The sequence below is a fragment of the Monodelphis domestica genome, chromosome 1 (genome assembly GCF_027887165.1).
Source record: "Monodelphis domestica isolate mMonDom1 chromosome 1, mMonDom1.pri, whole genome shotgun sequence".
Lineage (NCBI taxonomy): Eukaryota > Metazoa > Chordata > Mammalia > Didelphimorphia > Didelphidae > Monodelphis > Monodelphis domestica.
Genome location: NC_077227.1, coordinates 573,115,181 through 573,136,866, shown reverse-complemented (window position 1 = coordinate 573,136,866; position 21,686 = coordinate 573,115,181). Strand labels below are relative to the sequence as shown.

At 38.5% G+C, this 21,686-nt stretch overlaps 1 protein-coding gene across 3 annotated transcripts in view; it reads left to right on the top strand.

Annotated features, from left to right (window-relative positions):
- ADD2 (adducin 2) overlaps positions 1–21,686 on the top strand; it is a 177,589-nt gene that overhangs the window by 81,513 nt on the left and 74,390 nt on the right. Inside the window, exons 1-2 of one of the 3 annotated variants that reach the window (XM_007476306.3) lie at positions 18,454–18,648; positions 18,973–19,068. The exons of 1 other annotated variant lie outside the window; for it this stretch is intronic. The gene's annotated coding sequence lies outside the window, so the exon portion shown is untranslated. Of the gene's footprint in view, positions 1–18,453; positions 18,649–18,972; positions 19,069–21,686 lie in introns of those variants that run through there. One more of the 3 variants, XM_007476307.3, reaches the window with a different exon arrangement.

Here is a 21,686-nt window from a genome sequence, read left to right as displayed (position 1 = left end):
ACACACAGCTTCACATCCATGTATTTCTGTTGGTAGAAGGAGAATGGGGAAGGGGAAAAAACTTGTTACCTCCTCCTCAGATAGATGTGTCAAGGAACAATCGCAATCGACAATCTGTCTAATCTTTTTCATGAGCTTGAAAATGCTTAGCTTTTCTCCCTTGTGTTGGGTTGATGCTCCTAAAGCTGGTTCATGGTACAATGGCCATCTGCCATTTCTGTCAGATTTCCAAAGGGCTGCACACCACTCAGAAGAAGTATCTGAGGAATCCACCGACCCAGTCTGACTATGTTGTAATGCACAGACTAACATGTCAGCCAGGGAAGACAGTTTCATTATCTTCCCCAAACTGGCTAGAGCCTTTGGATAGACCACAGGCTTTCAGCCCACACAGTAGCTCATTGACGATGGTGCTCTGTCTGAGTAGCCAAGACAATGTTTTATTGTGCTCCATATTACAGGAGAAAATGTATGTGTTCGCAGCAAAATGTGCTCCTGATGGTGCTTTTTTCCTCCCACTCTGAGGAAAAATTTGCTACTTATTCAATGCTTCAGAAGACAAGATCTGAGAAATATTTAAATTGTTCTGCCCTGGACAATCTCTGGCTGTGGAATCTTAGTCAAACCACAGAACCTTGATTTCTTTATTTGTAAAATAGGACTAAGAATACCTGTGCTAACTACCTCATGGGGTTTTATGAAGAAAGAAATGTGTTAACCTTAAAAGGTATAGAAAGATGAGTTATTATTATTATGAACACATATGACAAGTTTTTTAGTAACTTATTACTAATTTTTTTTGCTTGATATCCTTTATATTCAGGAACTCTACAATGTCTTAGCCCCCATCACAGGGGAAACTGCCTCATCTTAGGTTCAATAATTAAAAGATCATATGGAGTTCAGAGCAGAGTAAAATAAAACTTAATTATATTTTAATTTCCTAATTATCTGAATTATGAAATGTATGGTAATATCAAGGAGCAGCAGATACAGGGAGTATATAGACTGCAATGGTCACAATCTCTTCTGGGGGTCAGGGTTCTCTTCTTTTTGCCTGGACTCTGTTACTCAAATGCCCTGGGTATCATTTGTTCAGCATCCTTCAGTAGAGCTATAGTCATGATATAACTTTCAATCAAGGGAAAATGGATACGGCAAGAGTTGGACTTGCTCATCACCATAGGAGTACTGGTGCCTTCATGCTCTGTAAACCACTGATATACTGCATAGGAGCATTGCTCCCATGAGGGAGATGAGGTCTGCTCAGGGTCTGACGGGGCATATGCTGCATCAAATTCACCAGCCAAGCATCACAAGGAACAATAACACCTTCTGACAGCACAACTATATCAATATCCAGTGTCTAAACTCAACAGAGGAAAAGGAAAACTGCCTCCAAATTTTGCAGCAACATGAAGTACAAGTTGCCATTATACTTTTCTGCCCTCCATCTTCACTTAAAAACAAACAAACCCTTCTTACCTTCTGTCTTAGAGTGGCTGTTTCCTAGGCAGAAGAGTGTCATCTACAAACATTAAGTAGACAAAGTGGGAGACTTGGTGTTGTTTCAGCTCTGCCATTGACTATATGACTTGGGGCAAGTCAATTTTCCTCTAAGCTGCATTTCCTGATCTATAAAATTAGGAGGTAAGATCAAATCATCCATAAAGCGCTTTCCAGCTCCAAACCTATGATCTTTTTTGTTTTTTATAATGGATTTGTGTGGTTTGGGCATTAGAGAGAAGAACCCACACACACTCCTCAAAAGCTCAGGAAGCCTCCCTGTATTTGGCACACACGTACAATGAGCTTTTCGACTTAGTTGATGGTCACCTTGGAAAGCAGTGAGAGCCTATAAAAGGGGAGGAAGTGTGGAACAGAAAGCAATGATGGAAGGAGGAGAGAGAAAAGAAATGGGCATTTATTAAGCACCGAGCCCTGTCCCAAGCACTTTAAAAATATTATCTCATTTGATCCTCACAACAATCCTGTGAGGTAAGTACTGTTATTATCCCTATTTTACAGTGAGTTGATGAACCTGAGGCTAGAGAATAGTTAAATAACTTGTCCAGGGTCATACAGTTGAGTAAGTGTCTGAGGCTGGATTTTAACTCGGGTCTTCCTGACTCTAAGTCCAGCTTTTTTCCTACTGTTCCTTCAAGAAGAAGGAGGAAGGGGAGGGTAAAAGCAGAAACCTGGAGAATAGGGAACAGTTGCCAAATGGGACGAAGATTAAAAAGGAAAAGTTCTATGTTTTGGACCATAGACAGGAGAACTGAAGAAATCTAGGCCTGAACTCTGCCAATATTCATCCAAAGCCAGAGAATCCTTGCAGGTACATAACATTTTTGTGTGTCACTGAGGTGAATCAGTACACAAGTACAAAGTCTTTCATTTATTTTGACTAAGAAGGCCCCAGGTATGTACTTTTAAAACCGCAGGAGACTCTGAGAGCCACAGTTGCCAACTCCGGCTTTCCACTTAACTGAGTATTAATCATCAGTAGTTCAATTCAAAACCACTGATTAGGACCCAGGGAGAGCCTCTGAGTGTAAATAAAAGATTTATTTCCGTTCCTCAGCTATTAGACAGAAAGGCCAGTTTTTTCAGTGTTGGTGGCCCTAGAACAGTTTTCCACTCAGATCACAGGATTTAGACCTAGAAGTGCCCTTGGAGATGCTCTAGTCCAAATAGCTTTATTTTACAGAGGTGAAAACTGAAATGTAGTGGAGGACTGGCCCTGCACCTTCCCGATGATGTAACTTTGGGTACTGAGGATCCTATGGTGAATTACTTCTTGCTGTACAACCCTTTTCTATTGTAGTGTTCTCATGAGTCAATCTTTATGCCTATGTATCAAGTCAACAAACACACAGTAAGTGCCCATGATGCACAAGGCACCATGCTAAGCACTGGAGTTACAACAAAAGGCCTTCAAGGGGCGTATAGGCTAGCAGGGGAAGCAACATGCAAACAACTAGGTATGAAACAGATATACGTATATAGACCCACATATCCGTGTCTGTTATATAGAACGCATACTATATCTAACATATATATGATAAGTTGGTGATATTCTCAAGCAAAAGCAGTAGAATTAAAGGGATTATGGGATGTTAGTTCTACTTGAAGGAAGCCAGGAAAGTCAAGAAATAAAGAGGGGAAGAAATCCAGGGACAGGAGACAGCCAGTGAAATGCACAGAGCTGGGAGAGAAAGAATATTGTTCAGGAATAGCAGAATACTAAAAAGTTGCTAAAAACTTTAGAAAAACGTGGAAAGACCTATATGAAATTATGAAGAGTGAAATGAGCATAAACCAAGAAACCAGAAATAGTTTGAAGAATGACTTGTGTATTTCTGCCCCCAGAGGAAGAACTGATAAATGGAAATAAGTATGACATCATTTTATATATACATATATATATATATATATATATTTTTTTTTTGTTAAATGATGCCTTTTCTAATGGGAGGGAGAGGGGAAGGTAGGAGGGAGGGAATTAACTGGGTATTTCAATGTAACAACAAATAAATAAATTTTTAAAATTAAGATAATTATAAACAACAAAAAAGACTAGAAAGATAGGAAAGGGCCAGTTTGTGAAAGTTTGGTTTTTTAAAAATCCTTGCCTTCTGTCTTAGAATTAATATTGTATATTGGTTCCAAGGCAGAAGAGCAGTAAGGGTTAGGCAATGGAGGTTAAGTGACTTGCCCAGGGTCACACAGCTCGGAAGAGTCTGAGGCTAGATTTGAACCCAGGATGTCCCATCTCTAGGCGTGGTTTTTCTATCCAGTGAGCCATCGAGCTGTTCCCCAGGAAAGGTTTTAAATGCAAAAGAGAGAATCTTATATTTGATCCTGAAGGTAGTAGGGAACTTAGAATTTATTGAATTGGGGAAGGTAGTTTCACATAATCAGAGCTGAGCTTTCCACTCTCACAGCTGAATGAAGAACTAGAAGACTTGAAACAGAGATGAGTTCAGTTTTTTTGTATATACCATATCTGTGTTTAATATGGGAGAAGAAACTGTGAAATAAATCCTCAGCTATCAACAGGAAAAGAGACATCCTGAAGATGTGTTGCCCAAACCCACTGCTAGAGAGGCTCCCCTGTGGGCAGGGCCATCCACAGTTCTCCAAAGCACAACTGTGCTTTTGGCTCCCACCAAGCGCACCAATCAGCAACTGCTAATTGACCCCAGATTCTACAGTTGTGAAACAGAGGGATTAAGAGGGCAATAACCTTGCATGCTGTTGCAGCTCTAGCTATTGAGTCCCTTCGTCACCAACCCTGCTCTGAAACAGGTTAGGCTTTCTAGGCCTGGATGATGAATTGCCTTTACCACAGGGCTAGTTAGGGGTTTTTGCCATTAATGTATTTCTTTGATAGCGGTATGCTTGCTATTTTAAGTAAATCGTTCTTGGCTTGGAAAAAAGAACAAATTAAGTCTCTTTCAAACAGAGTCAGGGCAAGATCTGGCACTAGTAATCTAATTATTTTTTCTGTCTTTTCCTACCTCACACCTCTTTTTCAGCTAACTATAATAATAGATCAAAGCTAATGTGGATATAATGTTGACTATGTGCCAGCACTTTATTTCCTTTGATCCTCACAAAAATCCTGGGAGGTATGTTTCCATCATTTTATTTTACAGATGAGGAAACTGAGGCAAACAAAAGCTAAATGATGTGTCCAAGGTACATAGCTACAGAGTGTCTTCCTGAGTTCAGGCTCAGTGCTCTATCCACTATGCAACTTATAAGGGTATTTGCAGAATGGAGAAATTTATGTGATTCTATAAATCAGTTGTGTTTGTGGAACCATGGAATGCTACCACTATAGTATCTGGGATCTCTTTTTCAACAGACAATTTGTGTGAATTCTGCTGGGTCAGAGACTCTGATATTTGTAAAGGGAGCTATGTGAACTTGGATTTGTGAATTTTAGAAGGGATTTTACTGACCTTGGTAGTCTAACCCATATCTGAAATGTAAGAGAAAAAAGGGATAAGAATTTATTAATCACTTACTGGGTGCCAGGCACTGTTCTAGGTGCTTTAGAAATCTTATTTTATCCTCACAATTCTATAAGGTAGAAGCTATGATGATCCCCATTTTATAGTTGAAGATGAGGCAGAGAGCAATGAACTGACTTGCCTCTGGTCACAAAACTAATAAGTATCTGAGTCACTTTTGAATTCTGGTCTTCCTAACTCCAGGCCTGATGTTCTTTCCCTCTTATCATATAACATACCTGAGAGAGAAGTGCTTATCCAACCTCTGAAAGCCTCCAGGACCTCCTTAGGCAGCCCATCCCCTTTTAGCACAGATCTAATTATAAGGAGGATTTTCCTGGTAGTAAAGTTAAGATTGTCTCTTTTCAACTTCTACCTGCTGACCCTTCTTCTATACTTTGGGATCAAACAAAATAAGTCTAATCCTTCCACATAACAGCCCTTTAAGAACATAGGTTGTCTCCCCTGAGTCTTCTCTTTGTTCCTAATAATGAATCCTCATAGAGTAGGTGGCTAGGTGGTACCCTGTTTAGAGGGCTAGACTTGAAGTCAGGAACTTGAGTTTAAACCATTACTTGAATAATTATTAGCTTATTAGATAATTAAGTAATTAGCTTAAATTATTTTTAAATCCTGCCTTGGATAACCTTGGGTTAACCATTTAACCTCTGTCTGAGTTTCCTCATAGGGGATGGTAATAGCACTTACCTCACAGAACTGTGAAGTTCTATTGAGAAAACGTGTAAAACATTTTACAAACCTTCAAGCATCACAGAAATGCTATTATTATTTAATGTAGACTCAAGATCCCTCCCCATCAGAGTTACCCTTTTATTAGATGTTCTCTAGCACCCTTCTTAAGACCTCTGGAGAACTGAATACAGTGCTCCAGGTATTGTCTGACAAAGTAGAGAATAGAGAAACTATTATCTCTTAGTCCTGCAAGCTCTGCCTCTCTCAATAATGAAGCCCAAGATCACCCAAGTTCCTTTGGCTGACAGATCACACTGCTCACGCCTATTGGGTCTGTTCAGACCAGCTGTTTTCTAACAGTGCCTGCCCCCTCCTGTACTTATGACACTGATTTTTTTGAACCCAAGACAACAAATACAAGTTTATTACTATTCATCTTGGCTTCCTCAGAGGTATGTATGTAGGAGCCAGCTCAAAATGACTTGGAGAGCCAACTGTTAAATTTTCAGCATGAGCATTTTTACCTCAAAAAATTGGCAAACTACAAATCAGGGCTTGATTTATTGTTGTTGTTGTTGGGGGGGGGTTGTCTGTTTTTTTGTGGATTGTTCAGACTTAGGAAAGCAACAGAGAAAAATCTCAATAATGTAGATCAAATTTGTGTCAGGTATCTGGTTATTAAATGTTTACCAGTACATCCTTGGCTCTATTTGGTCAACCCAGGCCTATTGTTGCACAAGTCCCTGCATCACACCTACCTTTTAATCTTTGCAAAATCTGCCTCTTCTGACACTTTGGGGTTTAAATTTAAATTTTTGTTGCCCTTTGAAATGAAGTCTGGCTTCCTTTCTTCCAGAGATTGATAGGGCTGAACTCAGCACCCACCCTGAGGGAATGAATATACTTAGCTAACGTAAGTTGTGTCATTAGTGACAGGCTTGGTTGTTTTATTGCATTACTTCTTGGAGGATACAGTGATTCTGTCTGAAGCCCAGCGTGCTTATGTCTTAATCATTATTATGCTCATTTCATTTCACCAAACAGAGAAAAGCCCAATATCCTAACAAAGAGGTATGGAATAAACAGGTGCAAGAACATCAGTATCTGGTACCCTAAGGGAAACATGCTGATAATTAAAGGTAATAACCATAGTCCAAGAGAAGAACCCACCTGAGGACAGCTTTGGTCCAAAATGAGTTCAGAGAAAGGAAGCCAGAAGCCAAGTAGAATCAAGCCAGTTTTCATTGGGATACTAGACTCAAAAGGGACACGTGAGAGAGGATGGAATTCAGAGCAATGACCTCAGAGTGGTCAGCAGAGAGTCAGAGAAAACATTCTACTGCAGCATGATCCCCATGGTCTCCATGCCTTGCTGTATTGGCATTGGTGTTGTTCAGTCATTTTCCAGTTGTATCTGACTCTTTGTGACTCCATTTGAGAGTGCTAAACACCTCTTGGGGCAGAGATAGGGGAGAGGTTTGCCTTTGCTGTCTTCAGCTCATTTTACAGATGAGGAAACTAAGAGAAATAGAGTTCACTGACTTGCCTACGGTCACACAGGTATGGATTTGAACCCAGGAAATGGAGTCTTCCTGACTCTAGGCCCCGTGCTTTATGCCCTGTGCCACTCAGCTGCCCCTTGTATTGCTGTAACTAAAGTTCAGATAAGTAGAACTCGTTCTCATTTTGCCTGTATCCCCAGGATATGGCCTGGCCAAGTGTTCTTGTTTCTTTTCCTGGATGCTTAAGATGCAAGGATGTTAGAGTGATATCCAAATTGCTGGAAAAGAAACATGGTTGCACTTGAAGTCAGATGATTTGAGTTCAAGCCTTAACCCTACACAACTGGTTCTCTGTTTGATGTGGCATAAGGCCATTCACCTCTATGCTCCTCACTTCTCTGTAAAATGAGAAGAATAATTCTTTTGTAATCTTTATGTCATGAGAGCATTATAGGAATCACCCATCTTGTTTTCCAGTCATGCATCGCTCTCATGATTTTCTTTGTGCTGCTTGTCCTGCACAATTCCTTGTTTATGTGTTATAAGTTGTTCATTCTAGGAAAACAAAGACAAGAAGTAGTCCTAGCCCTCAGGGAGCTTAGAAGAATTCTGGGTTTTCATCTTTATAAGGAATCCCTTACTTATATGCTGTATGAAACCTAGGAAACCACTTCATTTCTAGTCCACAGGTCTTGCCCTTCTATTAAATCTCTTGCTCTGGGCATAGTTTAAAAATAAATACAAGCATTGTTTTTGGAATGGATTACCCCGTGAATCAACTCACCATACCTTTAATATTCTAGGGCAAAGGTATCTTCCCTAGCCACCACTCCCCTAAATATGTCATCTCCCTCTATTAAAATGTAACACTTCTTTAGGGAATGAATATTTATATCCCCAGCTTTTAGCACAGTGTCTGGAACATGCAAAATATTTAATGTGTTGATACTGAATCCTAAAGTTCTACAGGCCTTACCACTTGCTCTGCTTTTATAGAAGGGAAAAAGGGAAGGAAAAGGAAGGGTAATAAGCATTTATAGCGTCTCCTTCAAGCACTATGCTAAATGTGCTTTTTATAAGTTATCTCATTGGAGCCTCACAACAATTCTGTAAGGGAGCTATCATTATTTCCTCAATTTTATAGTTAAAGAAAAATTGAGTCAAATAGAGATTAAGTGACTTGCCTAAGATCATGCAGCTAAAAAGTATCTGAGGATAGAATGGAAGAAGTTACTAAAAGCTAACGTTCTGTTTAAATATGAATTGTTGTTAGTTGAGGTTAACTCATTAGTCAGCTAAAGGAAAGCAAAAAGGTATTTTATGTATTTTTATCTCATTTGATCCTCACATCAATGTTGGGAGATAGATATTACCATAATTCTCATTTTACATATGAGGAAACTGAGGTAGACAAAGTGTTTAAGGCCATATTCAAAGATTTTTCTGACTCAAAGTTCAACTTTTCATGGTGTCATGTAGATACCTCTATTGCTGGAGGCGTGAGACAGATCATTACCAAATTCTTCATATCTGTCCTTAAAATGTTATAAAAATACTACAGCTAACTTTTCCTCTTAATCTTGTTTTGATTAACCTAATGATAATTGGTAGTTCCTGGGAACATATCAGCTTACAAGAGGAAATATCTCTAAAACATAATTTTATCAAGAGAGATGGCAACTTAACTTTTTTTTTAATCCCTTACCTCCCATCATAGAATCAATACTGTGCAGTAGTTCCAAGGCCAAAGAGTGGTAAGGGCTAGGCAATGGGGGTTAAGTGACTTGCCCAGGGTCACACAGCTAGGAAGTATCTGAGGTCAAATTGGAACCCAGGACCTCCCATCTCTAGGCTTGGCTCTCCATCCACTGCCCAGCTGCCCCACCTTAACCTTTTTTAAGTTGCCACAGAGAATCCCAAAAGTTGGTGATCCACATGTGGGATAGTATTAACCAGACACTTGAAAAGGCACAGTTATCTAACTTGTAGCACCAAGGTCATACATAGGCACCATTTGTTGAGGAAGAGAAGTTTTGGGGTTTGCAGTTCTTCAAATATGTGCAGGGCCAGATAAGGGTTTATCCCAATGTCTGTACTAAGGCTCAAAGTTCTCTATCTCAGCTCCACACCCCAACAGTATAGACAAGATCTGGTGAAGGAGAATTTTGCCTCTAGGCTATGCCCTTCTAAGAAGCTGTTTTCCATACCTTTCCCCCACAATTCATTTGCTATTTGGAATGCCTTACCCCACCTTGCTCCCACGCCCCAAGGAAATGAGAAACATCTGGCAAAACATCTGTGCATAACTTATTGAGCAGTAATTATATATTCATTCAACAAATATTTATTGGGCATTACTGTGTGTAAGACACATAAATTAGGGCACATAAATTTCTAGCCAAAATTTCTATTAAAAATAAAATGGGGAGCAGCTAGGTGGCTCAGTGGAAAGAGAGTCAGGTCTGGAAACAGGATGTCCTGGGTTCCAATTTGACCTCAGATACTTCCTATCTGTGTGATCCTGGGAAAGTCACTTAACCCTGATTGCATAGCCCTTACCGCACATCAACCTTGGGATTGATATTTAGTATTGACTCCAAGATAGAAAGTAAGGATTTATTAAAAATAAATTAATAAATGAGTAAATAAATGGAGTAAAATGAACTCTGGAGGCCAGGCGCACCTTTTTGTTCAATAAAAAGAAAGGATAAAACTTCTACTAACCTATACCAAAGTCTCCCTTTCACTTCTTCCTTCACATACTATGCCAGGTGAAACTCCCTTGTCCATAAGCTGTCAGAGGATCCCAGTCTTGAAGGATATTAATGAAAGGCCCTAATCTGGTCACAGCTAATTGTGAAATAATCACTGGATAAAGAACAGCACATGTAAGTGGATTTACATAGATAGGAGTAAAATGTCCTGAAATTTCTAGAACTGAGGAATCACAGAACAGTTACTGGTTTGCCAAATATTCATTTACTACTGGGTGTGTGCAGAGCAACCGTACTAGACACTTCAGGAAGTATAAGTTTAGAGAAGGAATGGTCCCTGCCTTCATGAAGCTCATACTTCAGTAAGGGGATAAGACAAATACAGATGGCTTTAATATACAATATAGCATGATAGATTCATTAAAAAGATATAAAACATGTGGAGGGGGAAAAGTACAAGAAGACTGAAAAAATAGGAAGGAGCCAGGTGGTAAAAGGCTTTATATGGCAAAGAAAATGTTTAATATTTGTTCCAGGGGATAAGAAGGAGCCCTTAGAGTTCACTGAAAAGGGGAGGGGTGGCATGGTCAAATCTATACTTTAGGAAAATCACTTTAACTGCTGAGTGAACAATGGACTGGATTGGAAAGAGATGTGAGTCAAAGAGACTAACCAAAAGTTTATTGAAGAAGAAGTCCAGGTGGGAGGTGTTAAGGCCTCCACAAGGGTGATCCATAGAAAGGAAGGGACACATACAGTAGATATTGTGCAGTGGGGATGGCAAGAGCTGGTGAAAGATTGAATGTGTAGGATGAGAGTGAGGGTCGTTGAAGATGATACCAGTGTTTCCAGCTGACTAGAAGAATTGTGGCATCCTTGACAGTTATAGGAAAATTAGGAAGAGAGAAGGGTTCATAGGGAAAGATAATGAATTCTGGTTTTGACATGAGGCATTTGAGATGACTATGGGACATCCAGTTTGAGATTTCAAGAGGCCATAAGGTACTGGACCTCAGAATAGGAATTAAACTGAATATTTGGATCTTGGAATTATCTGTATAGGGACCATAGTTGAACCCAACCAACAAAATGATACAGAATTTAACTAATCACACAGAGTGTGCTGATAGTAAAGATGGTGAAGAAAAGCTAGACCTTTGGAGGGCAGGTAGGTTAGTAGGTACCATCCAGGTAAAAATCCAAAAAGAATTTTTATCTAGATAGGAAGAGAACTAGAAAAGTGCAATATTATGAAAAATATAGAGGAAAAACCATCTAGGTGTGAGAGGGAAGGGAAGAGAGTAAGCATTTACATTGTATCTATGTGCCAAGTATGGTGATTAGAACTTTTACAAATATTATCTCATCTGACCCTCATAACAACCCTCTGCAAAGTAGATGCGCTTATTACGTTTTACATTTGTTTTTTGTTTATTTGTTTGTTTTTACATTTTGACAAATGAGGAACCTGGGGCAAACAGTATTAAGTTACTTGCCCTAAAGGTCACATAGCTAGTAAGGTTCTGAGACCGCATTTGAACACAAGACTTCCTGATTTCAAGACTGGTGCTCTCCCCAATGTGCCTTCACCTACTAGGCAAGCAAGTGTCAAAGGCTGCAGACAGATCAAGCAGAAAAAAGATTATAAAAGGGTTATTAGATTTGGCGATCAGAAGATAGCGTAACTTTGGCAAGATCGGCTTCAATTGAATGATGATAATGGAAGCCAGACTACAGAAGGTTTAATAGCTAGTGAGAGAAGGAGAGATGCCAAATGCTTAGTTTAAATGCTTCTCCTGTATGGGGAGGCAGCTAAAAGGTAGGATAGGGAGAGATTGAAGATTGCATAGTAGCAATCATGCCTGGTACAATCTGCTATAAAGAAAGTCAAGATTGCAGGCTGAAAGGTTCACCTTGACAAGGAGAAGGGCTATCATTTCATGTGAGTAAGGTAAAGGAGGATATGGTAAGGGAAGATGTCTGAGGAAGATGAGAGGAGAAGGAGGAAGAGGAAGAAGAGAAGGAAGAGACAGAGTTTTCAATGAATGGCCTCAATTTTTTAATTTATAATTTATTTTTATTTTTAATTTTTAATAACTTTTTCATGTTTCCATGATTCACTTTCTTTCCCTCTGCTCTTCCCCCCAAACTCCCAGAGCTAACAAGCAATTCCACTGTTATACAAATGTTGTCACTTGATACCTATTTCCATAGTATTCATTCTTGCTATAGAGTGATTTTTAAAATTATAAACCCCAAATCACATACCCTATATACATGTGATAAGTGATGTCATATGTTTTGTTTTTGCATTTCTACTCCCATAGTTCTTTCTCTCATTGTGGATAATATTCTTTCACAAAAGCCCTCCAGGAGTGTCTTGGCTTGTTCCATTGTTACTAGTAGCAAAGTCCATTATATTGGATTTTTCCACAATGTTTTTACTTTCTGTGTACAGTGTTCTTTTGGTTCTGCTCATTTCACTCTGCATCAGTTTATTGAGGTTCTCCCAGTTCATGTAGAAAACCTACAGATCATCAATCCTTATAGCACAATAGTATTCCATCACCATCAGATACCACAATTTGTTCAGCCATTCCCCAATCGATGGCCACCCCCTCATTTTCCAATTTGTTGCCACCACAAAGGGCATGACCATAAATATTTTTGTATTAGTATTTTTCCTTATTATCCCTTTGGGGTACAAACCCAGCAGTGGTATGGCTGTATCAAAGGGCATGCATTCTTTTAAAACCCTTTGGGCATAATTCCAAATTGACCTCCAAAATGGCCCCAGTTTTTTGGTGAAGTAGAAGATGAGTTCCTAAGCTGAGAGGGTGGAGGTGCTGTTAGGGAAAAGGAATTTGAAGAGTGATAAGAATCTTTGGAACAACTACTTACAGTGAATGGGATTGCAAACTCTTTAGAAACATGTAAAGAGTTTGCCTTGCTACAGTGAGGGCCCAGTTGAGATGATGTAACATAAATTTGTGGTAAATCCAGTTAGCATTGTTTTGTGATTTCCTCAGTCAGGAGCATTTAATCAGTATGTGAATAGGAGGAAAGGAAGCAGAGGATAGGAATAATTCAAGGTTGAGATTTGAAAAAATATGACCTTTAATAGGATGAGAAGGCAAGAGATTTCAGTTTTGAGGATAATAGAGAGTAGAGGGTTTTGATAGTGAAGGAAAGACATTATAGCCAGTGCAAAGGTCATGATGGCCTGCAAAAGAACTGAGGAGAGGAGAAACCACAGGTCACAATGACAAAGAGCAAAGATGAGATCCTAGGGGAAGATGGAATGACAGGAGATTATTATATCTGAAATTCAAGGAACTTTAGAGTTTATGAACCATAAAAAGTAGGACATTTGTGAGTGATGGGAAGATCAAGGATGTGCCCATCTCTATGTACAACTGAGATGTGGTGGAGAAGTAGGTCAGGAGAACTGAGTAGTCTGAGGAGCTAGGAGGCTAGGGTATTTGAGAGCATCACTATGCGTGTTGAGGTCTCCTAGTATGAGGACAGCAGTTGTGGTACAAAGACTGAGAGATCCTGGTACACACTCCTTATTAAGGAAAGAAGAAGAATGCCCCGGAGATTGGTAGATAGCAACCACCAAGACCTGGATAGCATAACAAATTAGAATTGTGTGAATCTCAAAGAAGGAGAGGTAGTTGAGCAAGAGTGGTAGAGGGAAAGCCTACCAGTGGCAATGGAGAGTGAGGAATATGGATTTCCATTATGACCAGTGTGTTGGGGTATGAGTAAATGTGTAACCAAGTACTGGAATAGGTAACTGGGGATGGAGAGCCATCAGAAGGGAGCCAGTTCTCAAATGAATGTTAGAAGACAGAAAGGGTGTGAAACAAAAGGTGACATTGCACTATTGATTTAGTGTACACTCCTTCGTGACATACACACAGTACTAGTTACACTCCTAATCATCTAAGAGGTAGGCATAATATGTGTACAGTGAGGATTGAATAACATGTGATGAGCTTTGCATACCATAAAGGGTTATAGACATATTAGCAGTGACCATCCTGCTTTCCTATGTTATATTTTAGAAAGAAAAAAAATGAGCATAATTTCAATTGCTAAAATGTGTATAATTGAGAAAATCCAGTGTTTTGTTATTTTTATTAATCCTCATTGTTATTCAGTTATATTTGACTCTTTGTGACCTCATGGACCAAAGCACACCCAGGTCCTTTTTTTTGTGCCTAATCTTTATTTTTTTATTTTTATTTTATTTTTTTAATTTGGAAGTTTTTATTTAATTAATTAAGAATATTTTTCCATGGTTACAAGATTCATGTTCTTTCCTTCCCTTCTCCACACCTTCTCATAGCTGACATGCAATTCCACTGGGTTTTACATGTGTCATTGATCAAGACCTATTTCCATATTATTGATATTTGCACTAGACATCCAGGTCCTTTTATCCTCCAAATCTGTCCAGGCTTGTGTTCATTGCTTCCATGACACTATTTCTCCATCTAATCCTCTGCTGTCTGTGTTTCCATTCAATCTTTCCCAACATCAGGGTCTTTTCCAATGAGTCCTGTTTTCTCACTCTGTGGCCAGAGTATTGAGGCTTCAGCTTCAGTATTTGACCTTCCAGGAAACAGTCTGATTTGATTTCTTTAAGTATGGACTAATGTGATCTCCTTGCTTTCCAAGGGATTCTCAGAAGTGTCCTTCAGCACCACGATTCAAAAGTGTTCCTGTGGCCTTCAACTTTCCTTATAATCCCAACTCTTATAGCCTTAACGCTTTTACTGGAAAAACAAAAACTTTGACCATACAGACACAAGGTGTTAGCTCTGTTTCTTAGTATGCTGTCCAGATTTGCTATAACTTCCCTTCCAAAAAGAAAATATTTTTTCCTTTCCTGGCTACAGTTGCCATCTGCAGTGATCTTCGAGTCCAAAAACATAAAATCTGAAACTGCTTCCATTTCTTCTCCTTCTATTTGCCAGGAAGTGATAGGACCAGTTGCCAAGGATCTTAATTTTTTTTTTTGACATTAAGCTTCAAGCCATCTTTTATACTCTCCTCCTTCACTCTCATCAAGAAGGTGAAATTCATAATTCTCCACTTTCTATGTGACCCAGGGAAAGTATTTACCCTTTCAGAGTTTCAATTTCCTCATCTGTAAAATGGAAATAATAAAAATTATACTATTTCATTTTGTCAAAAAGAAAACATTTTATAAATCTCAAAATCCTATAGAAATGGGAGCTCCTCACCCTTCTATGGCTATGCCTATTGCTAATATTATTATCTCTGTTCACTGGTCCTTGTTCCTTTCATCTCCCTCACTCCACCTCCCCTTAGAATCCCTAAATTAATCAGTTAAGTAAGTATTTGGAGTAAAAATATAAGCATACCCTGAGGCCCAGTTTGTAATAAGCCAAGTTTGTCTTCCTACTGGTGGTGGACCTGACATTATATTGCTCAATCTCAATAATCCATAACATATGGATTATCTTAAGTCATGTTTTTGCAAAATTAAGACAATTGGAAATTATACTAGCTCTGAAGTCCCAGGATCTGGGTCCAAATCCTGCCTTTGACACTTATTACATGCATAATATTGTGCAAGTCACTAAACCTTCCCAAGGTCTTAGTTTTTTCATCCATAAAATAAGAAATTGAACTAAATAATTTCTAAGGTCCTTTCCATTTTAAATTTACGATATCTAGGATTTCTACTCAAATCTATGCCACATTCTCCCTGTCTGACCTTGGACAACTCACTTAAATTTTATGGACCTCAGTTGCCTTATCAAAAAAATGAGGGGACCGAATTAGATGATCTCTAAGGCCCTTGGTAGCTAGGTGGCACAGTGAAGAAAGTACCATGACCCACCTTTAATTTTACTCTTTATTAATATTTTTCCATCATTGTCTAAAATCAAGACAATAAGCACAACAATAAATTAAAACCTGGTTTTTAGCATTTGTCTATCTAACAATTGGTTCTGGTTTGAGCCAGTTCCAGTGTGCCCCCTGCAAGTTGCCAGAGCTAGGAGCAAGTTTTCTGACTCAAAACTCAGTGCTCTTTCTTCTTTCTCATATTATCTTATTGTAGAGAAATAGAAGCCTCATAGAAGTGAAATGACTCATCCAGGATCTTTTAGGCACAGGGGATAAAGTTTTGAATTAAATTCAATATAATTCTCTTCAACAATAATTTTCTTTGTATAATTTTTGGAGCAAAGAAAAGGAGATGGGAAAAGTTTTTTTTTTTTGAGCAGAGAATTCTTAAACTGGAGTACTTTAAAAAATTCTATTTTAATATAATTTATTTCCTTTGTAATCTTATACATTTTATTTTATTAACTTAAAAACTCTTTTATTCTGAGGAGTCCATAGGCATTGCCAGGCCTTGGTTTCCTTAGATGTAAAAGTAAAAAGTTGAACTAGTTGATTTCTGAGGTGCTTCAGGGCTTTAATATTATGGTTTATTTTTTTAACCCTTACCTTCTATTTTAGAATTAATGCTAAGTAGAAGAAAGGTAAAAACTGGACAATTGGGGTTAAGTGACTTGCCCATGGTCACATAGCTAAATAATGTCTGGGATCATATTTGAACCCATGTCCTTCCAATTCAATCTTGACTATCTATTCTGCTACCTAGCTGCCTCTCTAATATTATGTTTTAAGATTTCTTCTAGTTAAATAATTCAACGAATGTGACTAGCAGAGTATTGAATTATATTAAACACAGACATTCACTTCAGCAAAACATTAAGCACAAAATTTAGAGTATTCCTGAAATGTTGTGTGTTAAAAGACAAAGATACATTTTGAATTAAAGAGATCACAAGCCTGAGAGCCAGAAAAGGTCTTAGACCGTCCAGTCTACCTCTTTTTTTTTCAATAATGAGGAAATTAAAGCCCAATAAAGGGTAAAATGATTTACCCAAGAACCTGCCTTAGTATGGCTCCTTTCCCAGAGTAAGCTCTTCATGAGTCCTTGTTACCCTGTGGTCTCATAGAAGAACTCAGATTTGCTGCCCAGGCCTCCCCAACTCCAAGGCCTCTGTACTTTGTATTAAATCACCCTCCATATCTATATCTGCGTCTATATCTAGATCTGTTAGGACTGGGAAGGAAGATGTACTTAATGTTCCTGGAGCAGGCAAAGGGTTCGGTAATTTTGTCCAACCAAAGTAATAAAGTATGTGGACTCACTTATTACTCCTTGTATATACAATTTCTGGGGTGAAGAGAAGCATATATATATATATATATATATATATATATATATATATATATATATATATATATATATTTTATGTCCATATATTCTGTAAACATATATTTATGTGCATAGTCTATAAATATATTTTATGTAAATATATTCTGTAAATACATTTTGTATAAATATATTCTATAAATATATATTTTAGGAATATATTCTGTAAATGTATATTTAATAGAAATATATTCTGTAAATATATATTTTATAGAAATATATTCTGTGAGTATATATTTTATAGAAATATATTCTGTGAGTATATATTTTATAGAAATATATTCTGTAAGTATAAATTTTATAAAAATATATTTTGTACATATATTTTTATAAAATATATTCTGTAATATATTTTATAGAAATATATTATGTAAATATATATTTCATAGAAATATATTCTTCAAATATATATTTTATAGAAATATATTCTGTAAAGATATATTCATAGAAATGTATTCTGTAAGTATATATTTTATAAAAATATATTCTGTAAATATATATTTTATAGAAACATATTCTGTAAGTATATATTTTATAGAAATATATTCTATAAGTATAAATTTTATAAAAATATATTTTGTAAATATATTTTTATAAAATATATTCTGTAATATATTTTATAGAAATATATTATGTAAATATATATTTCATAGAAATATATTCTTCAAATATATATTTTGTAGAAATATATTCTGTAAAGATATATTCATAGAAATGTATTCTATAAATATATTTTTAGTACCAGAGAACTCCTAACCTGGGGTCTATGAACTTCAAAAAAACTTGCTAATTCTTTTAACATAATTGGTTTCCTTAGTAATCCTATGCATTTTATTTTATTAATTAAAAAACTTTTTTCCCCCTGAGCCATCCATAGGCATCACCAGATTGCCAAAGGGGCCTGTGTCACAAAAAAGGTTAAGCCCCTCCTGCTTTAGACCATTAAATCTGGGCCCATTTGGTGCCTGTGATGATGCTGGGCTTGAATCCTGGCTTAAGCCAGGTTCTGGAGGACAAGTCACTGCCTCACTCTGGGTCTCTGCTTCTCCCCCTCTAAGGTGGGGGTGGGGCTGGGTGAGATAAGTTCCAAGGTCCCTACAGGGCCTAACTTGGCCCTCTCTAGGCATATCTGTGTCAAGCCTGGGAGGAAGCTGTACTTCGTCCAAGGAGAGCAGGCAAAGGATTAGATAATTCTGTCTAAGCAAAAGGCCGGCCAGAAGGACGGGATGACAAGAGTCAAGTTGTCCTCCCTCCGGGTGCTCTCCAAGATGGGAGGAGGACAGTGTGTTTTCTGTTTATCTAATCGCAACAGCAGCGCGATTGGGTTGCTGGCCGACAGGCTGATTCTACAAAGGCTGGGCAGCCCCACAGCCCTGAGCTTCCCCTTCCGAAGGCTGCGGTCTGGGCAGCCCCTCTCCTGGCCCTGTGGGACCCGGAGCTCCTGAGAGGTTAGTCGGGGCTTCTCTTGAAGCAGGTGGGCTGGGATCCCCGGGCTCCGGGAGCTCACTCCCCGGCTGGCCCAGAGGAGCTTGGCAGGCGTGTGTGAGAGCCTGGGAACTGGGCTTGGGCGTCGCACGTGTGATAGTCATGCTGTGAGTCAGAGATCTTCAGACGCCAAAGTGGATGATGATGGCCTATAGCAAAGACCCGGGGGGCTCAGAGAGTAGGGAACAAGGCACGGCATGCGTACTGGATATAAAATCGGAGCATAGGGATTGATGGTCCTGAGCAAGTCACGTAACTTGGGTGGGCCTCTGTTTCTTTATCAATAGGAGGGGATTGGACTAGATGATTTCTGAATTTCCTTCCAGCAATGAAAACTAAAAACTTGTGAAGCAGCTAAGTGATGAAATGGATCAGGAAATGAGGTGAGCAGTCAGGAAGACCTGAGTTCAACTCCTGTCTCGGCTCCTTACTAGTTGTGTAACTTTGGTTAATTACTTAACGTCTCTCAGCCTCAGTTTCCTCAAGTGTAAAAATGAAAATAACAATAAAACCTACCACACAGGGTTCTGTTTGGGGATCAAATGAGATAAAATATGTAAAGTGCTTTGTAAACCTTAAAGTCCTCTATAAATATTAGCTATTATTACTATTGCTACTACTCCTTTTAAATGTTTAGATTTCACATTTGCAATTGTGTAAAGCATTGTTTCATATTAGTTATTTTATGGAATACTCAAAAACAAAACAAAAAATAATGAAGAAAGAACGTGACATATATAGTATATCTCAATCTGCTTTCAGATTCCGTCAGGTCTTTCTCTGGAGGAAGATGGCACTTTTCTATTACTATTACCCTTTTAAAATGAATGATACTTAAATCTAAATTAAGAGAAGCGGTGTTGAGGAGGAAAATAATGCTTTAGAATTTTTGCACTGGTCAGAGCACACATGAAATCTTGCATCCAGTTGTGAAAAAGCCATTTTAGGATGTTGACAAGATGGACCTTTTCTAGAAAAGAATGGCCCCACTGGTTGGGAAACTCAGACAAGCTCTGGGAATAAGACCCGGCTTAGGAGACCTCGTGCTTATCCTTGAGGGAGGGAAAATGGCTTTTAGGACATAGCTAGGTATCCCTCCACCCCATACTCCATGATTTAATGGAAAGAGGGTTGGATTGGACATGAATTTGAATCCTGACGTTGCTACCTATTATTTCATCCTAGGGTAAACGACTTAACCTTTCAGGGCTGTTTTCTTATCTGTAAATTAGTGTGTTTGAATGAATGGCCTCAAAGGTCCTTTCCAGCTCCTGGTGAAGAGACCTACCACCAAAGGTTTGCTCACCAAGTGCCTTTTTTTCAGCCACTGCAGTTCATATGGACTATCTACTAAGGTATAGAGAGGAGGGCCTCTAAGTGCCAATGAATTTACAATCTAATCTATCAATAAACATTTATTAAGCACCTACTCTGTGCCAGGTGTTATTAAACTCTGGAGGAAGTCCTGGAGAAGCCCAAACTAAGAGAGAACACAGTCACTGTCTTCAAGTATCCTCAGGGCTATGACGTGGAGGAGATTAGGTTTGTTCTCTGGTCCAAGGGAAAATATGAGAGGCAAACCCCTCTAAAGGAAGATAGACAGGCTCAACTTAAGGGTTAGGGGGATGTCCTGACATTTATGTCCTGACATATGTCCTGACAACTAAAGAGGTCCAACAAAGAAATGAGACTTAGGAGATGGAGGTTCTTCCATCACAGAAAGTATTCAAACCAAAGCTGGATGACCTCCTACCAGGTATTTTGTAGAAAAGATTCCTATGCAGGCCAAGGGGTTGCACTAATTCTGAATTTCTATGATCTTAAGTACTTGAAGCACATTCAAAAATATTAATATTTTTATTGTTTACACAAAGTTCAGAACCCACGACAATACTTGGACAATATGGGCACATTTTAAAATAGAAAATTCTGTTCCTAATTTTTTTCAGTGTGTATGTACAAGTCATTATAAACAAAATAAACATTTTGCTAATGCTTTCGTACTACCATTAGGCATTGGCTCAAAGCACAATATATACTTGGGAATGTTCGTCACTAGTGATCATGGATACAAATCCATATTCCAGATAATCTTGATAATTTGGAACTTTTGGTCTGACTTTAGATATCATTAGTTCATAATTGTTTCTTTTTTTATAATTCAAACTGTGTGTAGTTGTGCCTGATTCTTCCTGACACCGTTTGGGGTTTGTAGTTTGCCATTTCCTTCTCCAATTCATTTTATAGATGAGGAAATTGAGGCAAACAGGGTTAAGTGAGTTGCCCGGGGTCTTATAGGTAGTAAGTGTCAAAGACTGGATTTGAACTCAGCTTTACCTGATTCCAGGCCCAGTGCTCTAACCACTGAGCTACTTACCTGCTCCCAACTCAGGTTACAATGTATTAAAGGACCAATAGGGACAAAAGTTGTGCCTCCCTTTTTAGTTGGCATCATGGAGGACAACTAGTATCCACCATGAACCAAGAACTATGCCTTGAGACCCTAAAAGACATAAAAACTGTACTGGAGAGCAAGGGAGTCATTCTGATAGTCTCTTATATTCTGAGAAGTCGTAGGAAGCCCTTGGAGTTGATGGTAAAATGAGAGCAAAGAACCTAGAAGAGGCTTAGCCTTGGGCTTGCTAAAGGTTCTCCGGCTTGGCCAGCCATCTGGCTAATAAGTCGTGCCACCATTCCGAGCTACACCGAGAGGCAGCTTCATGACATCGTAGCATCTCAGCGTAAGAGAGATGGTATAAATGCACAGAACATATGGATTTCTATTTAAATATATATGATAAACCGGAGATAATCTCAGAGGAAAGAGGCTGGCATTAAAAGGAATTGGGAAAGGCTTTTTCCAGAAGATGGGGCAGCTTAGTAGGGTAGTAGTTAGAGCACTGGGCCTGGATTCAGGAAGATCTGAGTTTAAACATGGCTTCAGGCACTTACTAGCTTTGTGACCCTGGGCAAGTCATTTAACTTCTCTACCTTAGTTTCT